Source organism: Miscanthus floridulus, chromosome 9, assembly GCF_019320115.1.
Source record: "Miscanthus floridulus cultivar M001 chromosome 9, ASM1932011v1, whole genome shotgun sequence".
Taxonomy (NCBI): Eukaryota; Viridiplantae; Streptophyta; class Magnoliopsida; order Poales; family Poaceae; genus Miscanthus; species Miscanthus floridulus.
Window position 1 is genome coordinate 45,330,629 of NC_089588.1, and position 8,143 is coordinate 45,338,771.

The following is an 8,143-nucleotide window of genomic DNA, read 5'->3' on the forward strand; positions in this document are numbered from 1 at the left end:
TCACTTCGGCCATCTGGACTCACAGAGGCAGAGCACTCGTTCTTGTAAGTTTGATGTCCACCAGACTCGGTCCAATGACTGAGTCAGGGCCCTGATCTCGTGCCCTGATCGGGGGCGCCTAGCCGTCCCGTGGCTAGTGGGCCCCATCACATAGCGCTATAAAGAGGAGGTGGAGGCCGGGGTACTCGGTACGAGGTTCACCGTAGCCGCCACAAACCCACCTACATCCCTATTCCGATTTAGAGGGTGCGTTGTAGCCGACGCGAAGTCCACCGCTGCCTCTACACCACGCCCAACGTCAACACCACCGTCGGACGTCACTGCCTCTCCTTCGCCAACACCCTCCATCACCGACACCGCCATGGACGGCTCTTCCTCCTCCAAGCCCGATGATCAGCTACATCTACACCTCTCTCTCTCTCCCTCTACCGAGTCATGTTCTAGGTCGATTTGAACCAAACAGAGTTGAATCAACCCGCTAATCTACCCTAGATGATCCTAGGAACTAACAATGGTATCAGAGCCATGATCTAGGCGTAGATCTTGTTGGGGTAAGTGAGAAATTAGAAGGAGACGAGTTCATCCGATTCGGATTGGAACTCTAACCCTAGTCGGGGTGAAGAAAAGAGATGCAGAGGGTTCAATCCAACCCTAACCCGTCGGGGAAGAAGAACAGTAACCCTAATTCGAACCCTAACCCGTCAGGGAAGAAGAACAGTGACCCTAACCCAAACCCTAACCCTAGATCGGACTTGCTCCGGGAAGAAGAGGAAAGAAGAAGCAATCAGAAAGAATCAAGGGAAAGGGGAAGGGTTAGGGAGGTGGCTTACCTCGCTGGCCTCCACTCACCGGAGCACTCCTGGAAGGGCCTCCGCTCCCGTGCAGAACGACCATGCTAGGGCGCCGCCGCTAGGCCGTTCGACGGTGGCGCGCTCACCCGCAGGGGAGCGCAAGCGCCAGTGAGGTGGCCTGCGATAGCGCCACCATCCCTCTGCCGCGGGCTAGCTTCGGTGGGCGCTCGGTGGCTGTCGCTGAGAGAGAAAGGGGAGGAGAACAGAATGTAGCGGGGTTCGGGAGCCAACGCTGCGTCGTGGTTTTGTTCGCCCGAGATCAGCGCATGGCCGTCGATCTCAGATGGACGGCACAAATCAACCGGGCCAGATTAGGCCTAGGCAGGCACGAGCGGCAGGCCGCTTTCCTGGCCCAGGCCCAGGTTGCGGCCTAGGGCGCGGGAGCGCGCAGAGCACGTGTAGTTGGGCCAGGCCGTATCTCTGATCGGGCCAAATTAACAGTACTTAATGAGCTTTTTTTTTCTTTTTCCTTTTTCCAGTGAATTAAGAATTTTTTCCTAGAAATTAGTTTGTGGGTAAAATTCTGGGACCATGTTTAAGTTTTCGCTGCAATAATTATGTTTATCCTCTGATTAATTTTGGAACCAACAAGAAAATTTTAATTGGAGGAGTAGTCATATTTGTTTAAGTTAATTATGGTATTGTTATTTTCTGACCAACATTGATGATAACAATATTATAATTTTATTCATAAGTTTTTTCATGCATTAATTCTGTTTTTGCCCAATGATGATATAGAATTAATGTAGAAGAATGTTTTATTTATGATATTGCTCTTTTCTAACCAAAGTTGATAATAGCAATATTATAATTTATTTATGAGTTTTATGCATTAATTCTATTTCTGCCAAACGGTGATGTAGAGTTAATATAGAAGAACATTGTATGTTTTAATTTTGACCAACGTTAAATTAAGGCGTACAATTATTATATTAAAGTTTTCTCACTTTCTCTGATTCTATTTTTCAGGCTACAACCCAATGACTTTTATCTCATCCATTCCGCCTCTCAATGGTAGCAACTATGGCGTATGGTGAGAGAAGCTTGAGATGGCACTTGCGCTATCTAACAATGACCTAGCACTCACCACACCATGTCCCATTGTTCCTGAGGACCCGGTGAGGGAAGAAAACGAGGCTGAAGCAGCTTTCGCTACTCGTCAGCGTGAGCATGCTACAATAAGAATGAAGTATGATCTTGATCATGTGAAGTGGGTCAGCTCAAACCGCAAGTGTTTGATAGTGATCAAGAGCTCAATTGAGGATCCCATAAGAGGGGCAATCCCAGAATGTACCACGCCACAGAGTATCTCAAGAAAGTGGAGAGTCAGTTTACTGGCTCTTCAAATGCTTATGCAAGCACTCTTATTAAGAGGTTAGTAAATAAGAAATGCACTGGTGGCGGGATAAGAGAGGACATACTAAGAATGAGCAACATGGCATCCAAGCTCAACCCAATGGACATGGGGCTCAAGGATGAGTTCCTAGTTCATTTGATTTTTGCTTCTTTGCCAAAAGAGTATGAGACCTTTGTTGTAAATTACAATTTACAACCAGAAAAGTGGGATATTGAGAAGCTCATTGCTATGTGTGAGCAAGAAGAGGAGAGGCTTAAGAGCTCATAAGGTGACACTGTCAACCATGTGAAGCACAACAAGAAGAAGAATTTCAACAATCAGAATGCTAAACCACAAGGGAACTCAGTGGGATAGTAGCTCCTCTTCCAAATCACAAGGAAAGGCCCACAGAATGATCACCATCAGAAAGTTCAAGTAGACAAGGACACCTGCAAATGGTGCAAGAAGAAGGGACATTACCAAAAGGATTGCCCAGAGTTCCTAAAGCACCTCATGAGAAAAGGTGAGGATGTTATTCCATTCATAGATGAGTCCTTGTACTTAAGCTATGCAAAATTCACTTGGTTTATTGATTCAGGTGCAACTATTCATGTTGCAAATTCATTACAGAGATTCCATACGAGGAGGACCCTACAAAGAGGAGAAAGATGCATTAAAGTAGCAAATGGAGTCGAAGCTGAAGTTGAAGCCATAGGAGAACTCCCATTAGAACTAAAGGATGGCTTTGTACTTAAGCTTACAGATGTACTTTAGGTACCCTCTTTGCGTAGAAACTTGATAAGTGTTTCACGTTTAGATGATGATGGATATGATTGCCATTTTGGTAATGGCAAATGTAAGATAATGTTTAATCACAAGTGTGTTGGTATTGCCTTCTGACAAGACGAGCTTTATTTATTATCACTTTGTGGGAATGTGAATGATGTGAACACTGTGAATGACAATGCCTCCTCGTCTATGAATGTAAGTGTCGATAGAATATCATCGGTAGTCCTCCGAGGGGTATCCCACGAAGATAGATTGATCGGTAGAGGTGTGCGTAATCTAGAACAAGAAGGCAACAGAGACGCAAGAGTTAGACAGGTTCGGGCCGTCAGCACAACGTAATACCCTACTCCTATGGTCTGTTGGTTTGTATTAGCTATCGTATGATATTGCGTGTGTGATTGGATGTGGGATGGGGCATGTCGACTAGGGGACCCCTGCCCCTCCTTATATAATCTAGAGGGGTAGGGTTATAAGGAAAGTAACTTAGTCGGTTACTCTGGAGGGGTAGTATCCAATCAAATCTTCTAGATGCCTTGCATTATACACCAAGCAGTGTCGTGCGCCGCAAGTCTTGAATCTTGTGGGCTGGACCGTCCCTAACGGTGCGGCCCATGTCCCTTGCCATGGGTACCTGAGGTTATATCCCCCATAGCTAGTCCCCGAGCGCCTTGTATCCTTTGAGCAGTGCCGTCTTGAACAAGTTCGACAAGTTTGACGTGAAGCCGACCAGTTTAACTGGTGATCCGAGCAGTGGAAGTCGAAGCCGACCAGTTTAACTGGTGACCAGGGCAGTGAAAATCGAAGCCAACCTGTTAAACTGGTGACCTAGATGGTGAAAGTCAAAGCCGACCATTTAAACTGGTGAACTAGGCGGTGAAAGTTGAAGCCGACCAGTTAAACCGGTGACCTGAGCGGTGAAAGTCGTAGGCGACCAGTGTAACCGGTGACTTGAGCAGTGAAAGTAAGAGCCGACCAGTTTAACTGGTACACAGATCTCGGACTTAGCCAAGTAAGGCTTGCCAGAAGGATGTAAGGGGCTCAAGATAAAATTTGAAAATTCTTCCCCTTAGAAGAAGTGTAGCCACTTAGACTCCGTCAATAAGGAGGGTAAATCAAGAAATAAGCACTAAATTCACCGCCAGGTGAAGTGTAGCCACTTAGTCCCCGAGCCTGGCAGTAGGTGAAGTAGTCATGTGGTGCCAAGGTCCAAAGTAGTAGTCTTTAGTTGCTGGCCCAGTCCCTAATGTCACTGGAAACCAGTGTAGAAATAAATACAGTCATCGCGAGATGACGTGTACACACGTAGTCCCCGAGCCTGCTAGAAGATTTTGAAGATATCTTGTAGTAGGGTCAAAGAATATTTAATGAAAGCTTGACGACGTCATCTGACATGCGTGTATCAAGAACCCAGACATGCTGCCCAAGATCAGCACCCTGATCCGAACAGCATGGAGCAGTTTGATAACACACCGATGAGACGTAGCAAGACCCGGCCACCAAGGGAGTTCCCAGCCTTAGCTGGCAACTCTTGCATGAAGAATCCGAACACCGAAGAGTCCCCAGCTTAGCTGGTAAGCCCCCAGCGTAGCTGATGATAAAGCGCGAGCGACGAACAGTCCGGCCAACTGGTCAGCGGTGAAGTGAGCATTGAGTAGAAGTGACCGATGAACAGTCCGATCAGCTGGTCGGCGATGAAGTCCATAAACCTAGCAGTCCGACCAGTTGATCAGCGGAGAAGTCCGAGTACTAGTAAGTCCGACCACCTAGACGATGATCCTGCAATACAAATATGTAGAACGGGTAGTACATGATGTAAAAATAAAATATATGAACTCGGCGATGAAGAAAACAGAGCGGAGTAGATAAACATTATGTTTGTTTGAAGTGATCACATTTTAAATATGAGTAACTTCCTACCAGTTGGTTCTGTATCGCATCACCAGCCCCGACTAGCCCATACTCCATAGCGTAGAGCGCTTAGCACCCGTTTATGCGTAAGAGCACAGGCGTCGTCGAGGAGCCACTGCCGACCACCCATAATGCAGAGGGCTGGCGCTCATGCATGTGTAGGAGTGAGATTGAGAATAGGGTTGTTTCTGGTAACGCAAGTGAGAACATGGCTGGTCGGTGAGTCGAGTGGAGAATATCTTAAATATATTGTCAACATTAAGTTTTCTTTTGGAGATGTGTTTATATTTAATATAAACCGTGCGACCAGTTAGTGTAAGCCTGTTAACCATAATGCGGAGCGCGGGGCCCGTCTACGTGTAGGAATAGCAGGGAGAAGCCGGAGACAGAGCTGTCTCTGGGAACATCCGAGCATCAATATGACTGTTCGGGGATTTGCTGAGTCGAAAGCGTGTGTCATCTTCAAGATGGTATACATGGAGAAAAAAGCCGTTTGGAGAATAATTATGGAGAAAACAACTCTGAGAAACATTGGGAGACATATGAAATATTTAGAAAAATAATAAAGCGTGACTTAGCTTTAGACAGAACGCCTGGTCGGCCGTGTATGGAGTTATCTGGTCGGTGTTATTGTTGTCCCCAGGTGGTCGGCAAATTTGTCCCTTAGGGCATCCTGATGGATGGTGGCCGTATCCCCTGGAGTTTCCTGATCGATTTCCGATAAATCAGAAACGGAAGGTGGTCGGCGCCGAACCGGAGTGGTCAGAGCCGATTTCGTGAGGGAGAGGCAGTCGGCGAGCTTCTAGCCGACCTGATCGATGGATGCGATCAGATCATCATTTCTGACCTGCTTCCTCGAGTAGCGGGGCAGCAGGTGGCGAGTTGTTGGTGAAGACGACCTCGGAGGTGGTTCCGAGATCGGATCTGCTGTTGTGGGCATTGGTGTGGTCGGCGCAGAATCGATATGCACCGGCTTGATGATCTCTCTGTCTCCGTCAGCATTGATGACCCAGAAGATCGATCCAACCATAAAGATCTGGCCGGGCTTTGGAGAGGACGAAGCGCTTGAAAAGTGTACCATCTTGTTCGTCATGGAAATAGCACGCAGATCCCTACCTGACGTGCCAACTATCGACAGATTATCATCTGCAGTCCTTCGAGGGGTATCCCACGAAGGTAGATTTATCGGTAGAGGTGCGCATAATCTAGAATAAAAAGGCAACAGAGACACAAGAGTTAGACTGGTTCGGGCCATCTGCACGACGTAATACCCTACTCCTTGGTTTGTTGGTTTGTATTGGCTATCGTATGATATTGCGTGTGATCAGATGTGGGATGGGGCATGCCGACTAGGGGACCCCTGCCCATCCTTATATACTCTGGAGGGATAGGGTTACAAGGAAAGTATCCTAGTTGGTTACATGGCAAGTATTAGATTACAATATTTGTAGTATCCGATCAAATCTTCTAGATGCCTTGAAGTGTACGCCGAGCAGTGCCGTGCACCGCAAGTCTTGAATCTTGTGGGCTAGACCGTCCTTGACCGTGCGGCCCATGTCCCTTGCCGTGGGTACCTAGGGTTATACCCCCCACAGTAAGAAATAAGGGAAAGAGAATTGATGACGTATCTTCGAAAGTATGGCACTGTCGTTTAGGCCATATTTAGAGGGGGAGATTAAAATGATTGATTAAGAAATCAATTCTTCCGCCATTAGAATTTTCAGATCTAGAACAATGCATTGATTGCATTAAAGGAAAATACGTTAAGAAAATAAAGAAAGACGCCAAACGAAGCGCAGGAATTTTGGAGATAATTCACATAGACATCTGTGGTCCATTTCCTGTGAAAAGTGTGAATGGTTATGATTCTTTTATAACATTCCCAGATGATTTTTCTCGTTATGGATATATTTATCCAATTAAGAAAAGATCAGAAGCATTGGATAAATTTAAGATCTTTAAGGCTAAAGTAGAAATCAGCACAATTTAAAGATTAAGATAGTAAGATTTGACCGTGGGGGGAGTACTACGGTCGACATACCCCATATGGCCAAGTTCCTGGACCTTTTACAAGGTTTTGTAGAAAAATGGCATAGTTGCCTAGTACTCAACACCCGGAGAGCCTCAGCAGAACGGAGTAGTTGAAAGACGTAACTGTACCTTAATGGATATGGTGAGAAGTATGATAAGTTACTCCATTTTACTGATAAGTTTATGGATGGAGGCAGTAAAAAACGCCATTCATATTCTTAATCGAGTACCAAGCAAGTCGGTGCCCAAAACACCATATGAATTGTGGACAGGAAGAGAACCCTCACTTAATCATTTAAGTGTGTGGGGTTGTCCAGTTGAGGCTAAAGTATTTAACCCAAACATTGGGAAGCTAGATTCCAAGACAGTTAGTTGTCATTTCATTGGCTATCTAGATAAGTCATAAGGTTATCGCTTCTATTGTCCTGGCAGACATACGAAGTTTGTAGAAACAAGACATGCTGTGTTCTTGGAAGATGAGATGGCTAGGGGGAGCATGGTACCCCGAGAAATTAGCCTTGATGAGAAGCGGGTATACATACCCACTCCGATGATTTAGGAGCCATTTTTCTCGCTACCTGTTGCTGCTGCACCAATAGTGCAGGACACTGTAGTGACATCACCTATTATTAGTTCTCCCATTGCAATAACAAATGAAGATGAGGAACCTATCCTTTAGGATCCTATAGAACCCATTGTTGCACATGAGGAAGAGCCGCAACAGCCCCATTTGGAACAACTGCCAGCCAATGATGCCCCTAGAAGGTCTCAAAGAGCCACAAGATCAGCTATTCCTGATGACTACGAAGTCTATGACTATGAAGAATTTCAAATGGAGGGTGATCCCACCTCATTTGAAGAAGCCATGAGAAGCGCTCACTCATCAAAGTGGCTTGAAGCCATGGAAGATGAAATGAGATCCATGAGTAGCAATAAAGTCTAGGATCTAGAAGAAATTCCTAAAGGAGCCAAGACAGTAGGCTGTAAGTGGGTCTACAAAACTAAATGTGACTCCAAAGGGAATGTAGAAAGATTTAAAGCGCGACTTGTGGCGAAAGGCTTCACACAAAGAGAAGGAATAGACTATAATGAGACATTTTCTCCACTCTTATGTAAGGATTCTTTCAGGATCATAATGGCATTAGTGACACACTACGATTTAGAATTACATCAGATGGATGCAAAGATGACTTTCCTTAATGGGGATCTGGAGGAAAATGTTTATGTG

The 8,143-nt window shown here is 45.8% G+C and overlaps 1 pseudogene; it reads left to right on the forward strand.

The window, feature by feature from the left end:
• Positions 1–1,831: 1,831 nt before the first annotated feature.
• On the forward strand, positions 1,832–2,864 carry LOC136483564 (uncharacterized; annotated as a pseudogene).
• Positions 2,865–8,143: the final 5,279 nt, after the last annotated feature.